The following is a 12,182-nucleotide window of genomic DNA, read 5'->3' as shown; positions in this document are numbered from 1 at the left end:
CCCCCTTTTTAAATTTTTTGAGGAATCTTCATACTGTTTTACATTGTGACTGCACCAGTTTACATTCCCAATAGTGTATAAGTCTTTGAGCCAAAGGCAGTTGCTTAACCAACTGAGCCACCTGTGCACCCCGATAATAACCATTCTAACAGATGTGATCAAATTTTGTACTTTTGGGGCACCTGGGTGGCTCAGTGGGTTAAAGCCTCTGCCTTCAGCCCAGGTCATGATCCCAGGGTCCTGGGATCAAGCCCCAAGTCGGGCTCTCCGCTCAGTGGGGATCCTGCTTCTCCTTCTCCCTCTGCCTACCTCTCTGCCTGCTTGTGATCTCTGTCTGTCAAATAAATTAAAAAAATCTTTAAAAAAATTTTGTACTTTTGAGAAGGATATGATATAAACGATGTTTTGTCCACCTCAGTGCATCATATCAGAAAAAGCACAATGTTGATATCACTCTAGTTTCTAGGTTAAGATAATGTCCACTATGTTTCTCCACCATAAAATTATTTTTCCCTTCATAATTACTAAGTATCTTATTGGGAGATCCTTTATGGCTATGTAAATATCCTGTTTCTCAGCATATATTTGCCTACTAATCTTAATATCCATTGATGACAGTTGTGTAAAACAATTATTACGATAGTGTTTGCCAAGTGGTTTTCTTTTCTTTTTTTTCTTTTACTTATTCATTCAGGCAGAGAGAGAGGAGGGGAAACAGGCTCCCCGCTGAGCAGAGAGCCCAATGCGGGACTTGATTTCAGGACCCTGGGATCATGACCTGAGCCCAAGGGAGACGCTTTAATCCACTGAGCCACCCAGGTGCCCCTGCCAAGTGGTTTTCTATTTGCATCATTCTTTGTATATTTATTAATTAGACTTCTACTGTAAAGAAAAGCTTTCCCTCTCTACCCATGGGATAAGAAAGATATTTGGTCTTTGTCCCCGGCTCCTGGCGCAGAGCTCCTGGGAAGAAGAAAGCTATTTGGTCTTTGTCTCCACTTCCTGGCACAGAGCTCCTAAAGCCTCTGGAAGTTCCTGAGTGATAAAAGCAATAGGAGTGTCTTTTCTAGGTAGCTTCAAGATGGGACTTGGGCACCAGAAAGACCAAACCTTGATTAGAAGCTTGGTACTTTCAGACCCACCCCTCACCAACTGAAGAGAGAAGAGCTGAAGATTGAATTAAGCACAATTGACTATAATCATGCATATGTAATGAAACTCCCATAAAATCCTGTACATGATGAGGTTTGGGGGACTTCCTAGTTGGTGAATACACCCATGTGCTAGGAGCGTGGTGCACCCAAACTCCACAGGCTCCTGGGCTCGGGACTCTTTGGAACCTTGCTCTTGTACTTCATTTGGCTCTTCATTGATATACCACTTTATAACAAACTGTCATAGCAATTAAAGCATTTTCTTGGGTTGGGAGGGTGGGCTTGAGGAAACCCCTGAATCTGTAGCTAAGTCAGACAGAAGTGTGGATGACCTGGCACCGGAACCTTGTGCCTGGAGTATGAAGTGAGGTCAGTTTTGCGAGGCTGAGCCCTTAAATCTGTGGTGTTTGACATTAATACTGGGTACTTACTGTCCACATTGAATGGAATTGTAGCTCTTAGCAACTTTAGAGTTGGAGAAATTGTATTAGGAAAGACACATTTGGTGTCTGGAGGAAAAAAAATCTCTTGCCAGCATTGTGGAATTGTATTTTATTTTAGTTACAATCAGTGTTGTCCTGGAGCCAGATTATACTGACTCAGAAGAGTCATTTGTTAACTTTCATGAAATTTGTGGAATTTTTTTTTTTAAGATTTTATTTCTTTATTTGACAGACAGAGATCACAAGTAGGCAGAGAGGCAGGCAGAGAGAGAAGGGGAAGCAGGCTCCCTGCTGAGCAGAGAGCCCAATGAGATCCCAGGACCCTGGGATCATGACCTGAGCCACCTAGGTGCCCCTGTGGGCTGGTTTTTAACTACAGTAAGACACACACAACATATACCACCAATGGTAGCAGATTTTGTTCTTTACTTTGACCTTGCTTTTTTCTTTTGTTTTCTTTTTTTAAAGATTTATTTATTTGAAAGAGACAGAGAGAGAGGGAGGGAACATGGGGGTGAGGGGCAGAGGGAGAGAGATAATCTCAGGCAGACTCCCCAGTGAGCAAGGAGCCTGATATGGGATTTGCTCCCATGACCCTGAGATCATGACCGAGCTGAAATCAAGAGTTGGATGCTTAACCGACTGAACCACCCAGGCACCCCCATTTAATGCTCTTCTATGTATCAGCCCTGAGGTGAGGCCAAGTTTTCTGGCTGGTTCTGCTCTAGACAGTCATTAAATGAATCTTATACTTTCCATCTAGTGTCCTCATCATTGCCTAGGGCAAGAGGTGGTTTTTTTGTCTGTTTGTTTAACTGAAGAATAATTGGCATACAATATTATATTAGTTCCCAGTTAGGACAAGAGTTCTTAACCATTTTTGTGCCATAAACTCCTTTGGCACTCTTTTCAAGCATATATACTCTCTCTCTCTCAATATTATATATAAAATAAAATACATTTTTTTTAAAGATTTTATTTATTTATTTGACAGAGAGAGATCACAAGTAGGCAGAGAGGCAGGCAGAGAGAGAGAGGAGGAAGCAGGCTCCCTGCTGAGCAGAGAGCCCGATGCGGCACTCGATCCCAGGACCCTGAGATCATGACCTGAGCCGAAGGCAGCAGCTCAACCCACTGAGCCACCCAGGAGCCCAATAAAATACATTTTAATGCATAAAATGAAATACATTTGGATTTAAAAGAAACAGATTATACTGGATTATAGTTATAAAATAATTTTCTAAGTAATTATATAATAATAAATACTACTTAATTCATTAAACAACCTAACAGTGGGTCTAGTTACAACCATAACTTTGAAATATGTTTGAGCATAAATCACATTTAGAGAGATCTGAAAAAACTGTAATATAATTTTTTTAAAGATTTTATTTATTTATTTGACAGATAGATCACAAATAGAGAGGCAGGCAGAGACAGGAAGGGAAGCATGCTCCCTGCTGAGCAGAGAGCCCAATGCAGGGCTTGATCCCAGGACCCTGGGATCAGGATCTGAGCCAAAGGCAGAAGCTTTAACCCACTGAGCCACCCAGGCACCCCTCTAATATGATATATATATTTTTTTAATTTGACACACAGAGATCACAAGTAGGCAGAGAGGCAGGCAGAGAGAGAGGAGGAAGCAGGCTCCCTGCTGAGCAGAGAGCCCGATGTGGGGCTTGATCCCAGGACCCTGAGATCATGACCTGAGCCAAAGGCAGAGGCTTTAACCCACTGAGCCACCCAGACACCCCTCTAATATGATAATTTTCTAAGACTTTATTTATTTGATAGAAAGGGAGAGAGAGCAAGAGAGAGAGCACACAAGCAGGGGAGAAGAGCTGAGGAGAGGCAGAAGCAAGCTCCCCACTGAGCAAGGAGCCTGATGCAGGGCTTGATTCCAGTATCCTGGGATCATGACCTGAGCCTAAGGCAGACGCTTAACTAACTGAGCCACCCAGGTGCCCTATGAAAATATTTTTTTGAGTGGCAAATTCATAGATATTACTAATACCACGGTGTGGCTTGTTGTCTACATTCATAATTGATGAAAATATTAATTTCAGCTAGAGACTAATGAAGACAAGGATGTACTATTTTCCTACCCAAATTTATGAATCTAAGATTAAGAACCCCTGCCCTTGGGTATGTCTTTCATTTGAAGCTGAGTCCTAGGCAGTGTTCTCATTTACAAAAAGGGGAAGAACATGAAAAAATGTACACTTAGGGTTTTATTATTTTTTAAATGTTTTTTTATTCACTCAGTGGTTTGTTTTTTTTGTTTTTTGGGGTTTTTTTTTTTTTAAGATTTTATTTATTTATTTGACAGGCAGAGATCACAAGTAGGCAGAGAGGCAGGCAGAGAGAGAGGGAAAAGCAGGTTCCCTGCTCAGCAAAGAACCCAATGCAGGACTCAATCCTGGGACCCTGGTATCATGACCAGAGCTGAAGGCAGAGGTTTTAACACACTGAGCCACCTAGGCGCCCCTACACTCAAGTGTTTTAAAGTTCTCTTCTGAAAGTGGCATATGTTAGTCTGTTCACTAGAGACTTAGTCAGTGGTCACTGCTAGCTATAACATAAGCTGGGAAACATAGTCTTTGACTGGGAGCCACATGTCTAAATATAACCATATTACCTAGTAAATTAAAAACTGGCAATCTCCTTCATGCTCTTGCAAGAAAAAATAATTTTTATAAGTCTTAATTTATAAATAGATATATGGGAGGGTGGGTTTCCTCGAGCATTTCTCTTTTTCTAAAATTAAATTAATTTGTGAGAGCAAGAGAGAGCACAAGCAGTGGGTGTGGCAGGCAGAGGGAGAAGCAGACCCCCCACCAATCAAGGAGCCTGATGTGGGGCTTGATCCCAAGACGCTGGGATCATGACTTGAGCCAAAGCCAGACACTTAACCAACTGAGCCATCCAGGTGTCCCTCTCTGAACATTTCTTAATATGTAAACTTTATAAGCATTTTAAGCATTTTTACATGTTTTAGTTAGATGAAATATATATGTTAGATGAAAGATATATATATATTTATCTAACTAAAACATGTATATTTATTTATTTATTTTAAGGATTTTATTTATTTATTTGACACAGAGAGAGAGAAAGAGAGTGAGAGATGGAACACAAGCAGGGGGAGTAGGAGAGGGAGAAACAGGTTTCCCACTGAGCAAGGGGTCTGATGTGGGGCTTTATCCCAGGACCCTGGGATCATGACCTGAACCAAAGGCAGCCACTTAACCTTCTAGGCCATACAGGTGCCCAGATGAAATACATTTTTAAATTGCAAACCTAAAGCACATAACCTAAACTAGGGTGGAAATAGGGAATTAGTTCACCACAAAGTTGTGAATTAGGAAAACTATTTCTGTCTTTATAGTATTTTCATTTCTACCCACTTTTAAAAAAATAGCCTCTCCTCTCCTCTCCCATTTTAGCCTTTATTTCCATTTTATTTTGAACATTTTCAAACATACAGAAAAGGTTTTAAAAATAGTATAATACCTATATGTCCTCCACCTAGATTCAAAAGTTGTTAATTGTTGGGGCACCTGGGTGGCTCAGTTGTTAAGTATCTGCCTTCTACTCATGTCAGGATCTCAGGGTCCTGGGATCGAGCCCTGCAACTGGCTCTCTGCTCAGCAGGGAGCCTGTGACTCCCTTTCCCTCTGCTTGCAGCTTGGCCTACTTGTGTTCTCTCTTTCTGTCACTGAATAAATAAAATCTTTTTAAAAAACTGCAAATTGTTAACATTTGCTTTATCTCTCTTTAATTTCTATCTATATGTACATTTGTCACAAGTACACTATGAATGTGCAGATACCAGTTGTGTCTTTCCACAATGTCAGTTTCATTAAGTCATAAAGCAAGGCTAACAATTACAAAGCAGGTTCAGGATTCCCAATTCAATGACATTTTGTTACACATTTAACTTGGTTTCATACACATTAAACAAAGCAAAGCACAACACAAAGTCCTACAACAAAGGGGGAGAAGTTAAGAAACCAAACATGAGGTCAGTCCCTGAGCAAACAGTTGAGATGAAGCCTCGGTCCAGTGCGGGTCAGCTCTCAGTGTGTGCTGTGTATTATGTCCTAGCAGTGAAGGATCTCTATTATGTTCAGAGATCAATCAGGCAGAGCCTTTGCCACCAGTTGTCTCTTCAATGTGGTGAGATGTGAAAGGGTCAGTATCTGGAGAGTCTGACGGTTTGCTGCAAAAGCCTTCCCTTTTTAAATGAGTTTAATCAGTCTTGGGCCTTTGGTGGCCTCTTCAGTTTCTGCTGGTTATCAGTTCTGGGCATCATATGGGCATCTGTGCTGGTTTCAGCAATATCCGGTCTTAGCCACTATGCCCTTGGCTGCTTGTCATGCTGATGTGACTGACTCCATCTTGCTCTCTACAATATTTTTAAGCAATTTGAATGTAAGTTACAGATATTATGAAACATCACCCCTAGATACTTCAGCATGTATGTTCAAAGAAATAAGGACATTCCCTCACATAATTACATTATCACAGGAAAATTAATAATTCTCTAATATCTAATATACTTTCCATATTTAAATTTCCTAATCATTTTTTAAAGATTTTATTTATCCTTTTGAAAGAAAGAGAGTGAGAGAGAGAGAGAGAGAGCATGAGTAGGGGGAGGGTGAGAACCAGACTCCCAGGCCAAGCAGGGAGTCCTACTTGGCGCTCAACGTGGGGCTTGATCCCAGGACCCTTGGGATCTCCTGATCTTAAGGTTATGAATTCAAGTCCCAAACTGGATGTGGGGCCAACTTAATTTTTTTTTTAATGTTCTCTATAACTAACTTTTCCTCTAATAAGCATCTTTTAGTTTGGCAATAGACCTTTTCAACTTTGAACGACACTTTTTCTCTTTAAGATTTTATTTGTTTGTCAGAAATACAAAGAGAGCACAGGCAGTGGGAGCAGCAGGCAGAGCAGGCAGAGAAAGAAGCAGACTCCCCGGCTGAACATGGAACCCAATGCAGGACCTTGGAATCAGGACCCGAGCCGAAGACAGACACTTAACTGACTGAGCCACCCAGGAATCCCTTGAATTCAACTCCTTAACATCTAAGTAATATCTGCGTTTATCCAGACTTTTTATTTGTACTTGTGTAATTAAAGATTTTGTGTCTAATTAAATGAAGACAGGAGGGGAGAAGACTTGGGTTTTTCCATTCTATTAAGTGGATATTTTGCTTGTACCTAATATAAATCAGACCTAATGCTGTTGCTAAAGGGATATAGGTCTTAGTGACTTTAAATAGGAAGGCATGGGGGCGCCTGGGCGATTAGTGGGTTAAGCGTCTGCATTTGGCTTAGGTCATGATCTCAGGGTCCTGGGATCGAGCCCTGTATCAGGCTCTCTGCTCGGCAGGGAGCCTGCTTCCCCCTCTCTCTGCCTGCTGCTCTGCCTACTTGTGATCTCTCTCTCTCTCTCTGTCAAATAAATAAATCTTAAAAAAAAAAAAAAAAAAAGGAAGGAGAGGATAATGGGATATCCTGGGACCGTCTCTGTCCATTTCAGGCCACATTTGACCTCTTAGCTTTCTTTTTAGTTTCTCAAGATTTTCAAGATTCTACCTATGTTTACTGATTAGTCAATATGTTCTAGGGACGTATAATTAAGATAGATATGTTCTCTGTGCCCAAGGGAGAGAGATCACTTAATAGTTTCAGTTAGAAGGAAACCATCATGTTTATTTATTGAGAGTGTACTGGGCAAGAGCTCAGAACTGGTATTCCCTTTAATCCCAGCCTGTAATCTTTTTGCCTTCTCTGGCCCTGAGGTCTCCCACATGACAGACCTGGGTGTCATTATTCGACACCATCTCCTCCTCTGCAGTGCTTTAGCCTGGAGCTCCAACTCTCCAATCTTGCAGCACCGTCGTCATGTTTTCATCCCTAAAGCACCAATATACAAGTTCAAGGGAAAGAACTCTAGGGAAAAAGCCTCAAGCCCTTTGCTGCCAAGACTCCTGAATTATGACCAGGGAAAGAGGAGTAACTGTCCAAATATCCTACTCAGCCACTGATGCAATAATGTTGCAGAATACACTACTCCAAGATCAGTGGATTAAACTGTAAGCATTCCGAAATAAATAAATAGGAGTGCCTGGCTGGCTCAGTTTAAGAGCAGGAGACTCTTGATCTCAGGCTCAAAAGCTACACCTTATTGGTATAGAGATCACTAAAAAATAAAATCTTTAAAAAATAAAAATATTGGGTTATGGACATTGGGGAAGGTATGTGCTATGGTGAGTGCTGTGAAGTGTGTAAGCCTAACAATTCACAGACCTGTACGCCTGGTGCTAATAATACATTATATGTTAATAAAACACTTAAAAAATAAAAAAATATGAAACTACAAGCATTAATTTTTATTTTATAGTTCTATGGGTTGCTAGCTCCTTGGTTACTCCAGGCAAGATACTTTTTTTTTTTTTTTTTTTTTTTTTAAGATTTTTTTAATCTGTAGTCTCTGGGTTCCAAGTTCTAGGTGGAATGTTGGGTTTACATGTGTTCCATGTGTTTCCATAGCAACCACCCTGGTCAAATCACCACAGTACAAGAAGACAAGAAGCCTGTGTTCACATAATTTTGTATTACATCATCATATACTGTTAATTAAAGCAAGTCATATAGCCAATCCCCAAGTCAGTAGGGCAGGGAAATAGAGTCCATGCCACATCAGAAGGGGGAGTGGAGTGGATTTTTGTGGAACACTAATGTATTAGACCAAGATGTCCAGAAAAAAATCACAGAAGGGAGTAGAAAGGATAGATTCTCAAGGGTAGGACACAGAAAAGCTAAATATGGCCATGATTAGAGATGGAAAATCCTTCCAAAACACTACCTACCAGGAAGTAATATGGAGGACACATCCTAGTGTGTGTAATGATAATAGTGATGAAATGCTACAAGATACCGTAAAAAAATTCACCACCATCCACAATTCATCAGCCATGCAAAAAAAAAAAGAAGAAGAAATCTCGCTATTTGCAATGACATGGATGGAACTAGAGGGTATTAGACTAAATGAAATAAATCAATCAGAGAAAGACAATTATCATATGATCTCACTAATATGCATAATTTAAGAAATGAGGCAGAGGATCATAGGGGAAGGACGGAAAAAATGAAATAAGAAACCAGAAAGGGAGATAAACCAGAAGAGACTCTTAATCTTAGAAAACAAAATACGGGTTGCTGGAGGAGAGAGGGGTGGGAAGGATGGGGTGGTTGGGTGATGGACATTGGGAGGACATGTGTTGTGGTGAGCCCTATGTGTTGTGTAAGACTGATGAATCACAGACCAGTAGCCCTGAAACAAATAACATATTATACGTTAATTAAACAAAAAAAACCCCAAACATTGGTACTGCTGAGAGATGAAGAATCAACTAATGAAGAAAATACCATAATTTTATTTTTGATTGTGTACAATAAATTATATTTCCTTGCATGGGCTCCTTACCTTTAATAATTTTTCATCTTTACATATAAGAACCATCACATATATCATTAAATATGTCAAATTGTGTTATTTTAGTTATAGTAGAAAATTTTATGTGCCGTTTATAGATTTTGTTATGCAATTTGATTTTTTTGCTCATAACTAGAGGGACCCATGATCTAAACCAGAGTGGAAGCTAAGATAATAAAAACAAGAGAATATAATTGCTATTTTGCAGAAATTAACAGAAAAAAATTGGTTGAACAATTGGATTACATTTAAGAGATAGATAAATCCAAGATATTTTTGTATACAAGCCTATTTGACTTCTTGAATAATACACTCAAAAAATAATACAATCAACAAAAGCCAGAGAGTTGTGAGGGGTCTGAGAAATAATCTATGATATTGTGATTTCATTTAAAATATATATATATTTGGTTTTTAACTCATTCCTGGCACAGAGCTCCCCAAACCCTTGTAAATTCCTAAGAGATAAGAGCACTGGGAGAATCTTTTGTTCTAACGAGACAACTCTAGGTGGGCTCCCGGATGGCTTCTGGATGCAGACTGGTAACCTGAAAGACTAAACCGTGATTAGAAATTTGGAATTTTCAGCCTCACACCAGGGGGAGAGGGGCTGGAAATGGAGTTAATAATCGATCATCAGTATATAAGGAAGCCTCCCTAAAATCCCACTAGTATGGGGTTCAGAGGGCTTCCAGGGTTGATGAACACATCCACATACCCCAATTCCACAGAGACAGAAGCTCCTGTGCACCAGACTCTCCCATACCATGCCCTAGGTATCTCTTCATTGATCTTGTCATCTCTATCTTTCATCATACTACTTAATAAACTAGTAAACGTGTTTCTCTGTGTTCTGTGAGCTACTTTATCAAATTAATTGAACCTGAAAAGGGGATCATGGGAACCTCAGACTTATTGCTGGTCAGAAGCACAGGTGACAGCCTGGACTTGTGGTTGGCCTCTGAAGTGGGGTGGGAGTAGTTTTGTGGGACTGAGACCTACAGCTGTGGGATCCAATGCTATTTCCAGGGAGATAGGGTCAGAATTGAACTGAGTTAAGTTGTTGGACACCACCCTGGGGTTGGAGAATTGCTTGGAGTGGAGAGAAAACTCCCACATATTGAAATTGGGTACAGAATCTTAATCTCCAAAAATGACTCTCAACTATTCTTCTCAATCCTATGCAACATATGCTGCTTCTCTCATCCCGATTGCTCTGTTACTTGTTTTGATTGGTGAACTATGGCAAAAGTTATATTGTGCAGTTATGCTGTGCAGTTATGGACCTTTTTGTTAAGAGGTCATCTTGAACATTTCAGCCTCAGTTGAGCTTCCAGCTGAATGTAGCCAGAAGAGTAATCCTTAGTCAATACCATGTTAACAGGGTTGTCTGGGTGGCTCAGTAGATAAAGTGTGTGCCTCTGTCATGGTTCCAGGGTCCTGGGATCGAGCCCCACATTGGGCTCTCTGCTCAGTGGGGAACTTGCTTCTCCATCTCCCTCTGATGCCCCCTCTGCTTGTGCTCTCTTACTCTATCTCTGCCAAACAAATAAAAGCTTAAAAAAAAAATCTTTTAGGAAAAAAAACCAAACAAACAGATAAAGTTAAGCATACATTTACAGCGCAAAAAAAGCATCTGATTTTAGAAATTCTACTCTTTGGTATTTATCCAAAGGAATTGAAAACATATACCTACAAAAAGACTTGTTCCTGAATATTTCTAGCAATTTTATTGTTAATAACTCTAAACTGGACCCAATTCAAATGTCCATCAAGAGGTGAACGAAGGGGTGCCTGAGTGACTAGGTTGGGTGTCAGTTGTGGTGAGCACACACTAGTGTCACACTACTAACACACTAGGGTCAGACTCTTGATTTTGGCTCAGGTCATGACCTCAAGGTCCTGAGGTCAAGCTCCAGACTGGGCTCCACCTGGCATGGAGCCTGCATCTCTTTCCCTTTCTCTCTGCCCTCCCCTCACCCACACTTCTCTCTCTCTCTTAAAAAAAAAAAAAAAAAGGTGGATGAATAAACAAATAGATTTCCTTTTATTGCTAAATAGCATTTCATTGTGTGGATGTACCATCCAAAGTACCATATTGTTTTCTATTCTCTCTCTCTCTTTCCCTTTCTCTTTGTCTAAAATAAATAAATCTTTACAATGGGTATACAGGGGTGTCAGGCTGGCTCTGTTGGTAGAGCATGTGTCTCTTTTTTTTTTTTTTTTTTTTTAGAGCTTAATTTATTTTACTCATTTATTGGGAGCATGAGTGGGGTGAGGGGCAAAGGGAGAAGAAAGAATCTAAAGCAGTCTCTGCACCCAGTGCCAAGTCCAATGTGGGGCTTGATCTTATCATCCTGAGATCATGACATGAGTTGAAATCAAGAATCAGATGCTTAATCAACTGAGCCACCAGGTGCCCTAGGCATGTGACTCTTGATCTCAGGGTTGTGAGTTTGAGCCCCACAGGGGTGTAGAAATTACTTTAAAGCAAGCAAACAAACAAAATTCAATAAATAAATAAATTGGCTATACAGTTTGCACTTCCACCTGCAACTCCCAATTTTAATGACCTGAATTGTGTCCTCCCACCTAAATTTATCTGTTGAAGCCCTAACCCCCAATGTGACTATATTTGGTGACAGATCCTTTAAAGATATTACAAAGGCTAAATGAGTTCATGAGGATGAGGACCTAATCCAACGGGACTAGTTTCCTTACAAGGCGAGAAGAGACACCAGAAGTCCACGCACACAAGGAAAGGTCTAGAGAGGACACAGTAACATGGCGGTGATGTGGTGACCATCTGGAAGTCAAAAATAGAGGCTTCACCAGAAATCAACCCTGTCAGCACCTGGATTTTTGACTTCCAGACTCCAGAACTGTGAAAAAAAATTTCTGTTGTTTATGCCTCCAAAAGATACTCTGTGACAGCAATCAGAGAAGACTAATACAGGTATGTAGCAGTATTTCACTGTGGTTTTAGTTTTCATTTCCCTAGTGATTAATAATCTTAAAGCTCTGTTTGTGTACTTAGATGACATCTCTAGTTCTTCTTGTGATGTATGTGTTTGT

General features: G+C 40.3%; 1 long non-coding RNA gene across 2 annotated transcripts in view; it reads right to left on the bottom strand.

Moving 5' to 3' along the window:
- Window positions 1-5,476: 5,476 nt before the first annotated feature.
- LOC131838916 (uncharacterized) overlaps window positions 5,477-12,182 on the bottom strand; it is a 33,420-nt gene continuing 26,714 nt past the window's right edge. For both annotated transcript variants that reach the window (XR_009356743.1, XR_009356744.1), the window contains exon 3: window positions 5,477-6,005. This is a non-coding gene — a long non-coding RNA (uncharacterized LOC131838916). The remainder of the gene's footprint in view (window positions 6,006-12,182) is intronic.

This window comes from Mustela lutreola, chromosome 8, assembly GCF_030435805.1.
Source record: "Mustela lutreola isolate mMusLut2 chromosome 8, mMusLut2.pri, whole genome shotgun sequence".
Taxonomy (NCBI): domain Eukaryota; kingdom Metazoa; phylum Chordata; class Mammalia; order Carnivora; family Mustelidae; genus Mustela; species Mustela lutreola.
Note: the sequence above shows the minus strand (reverse complement) of the source record. Positions and strands in the feature narration are given on the sequence as shown.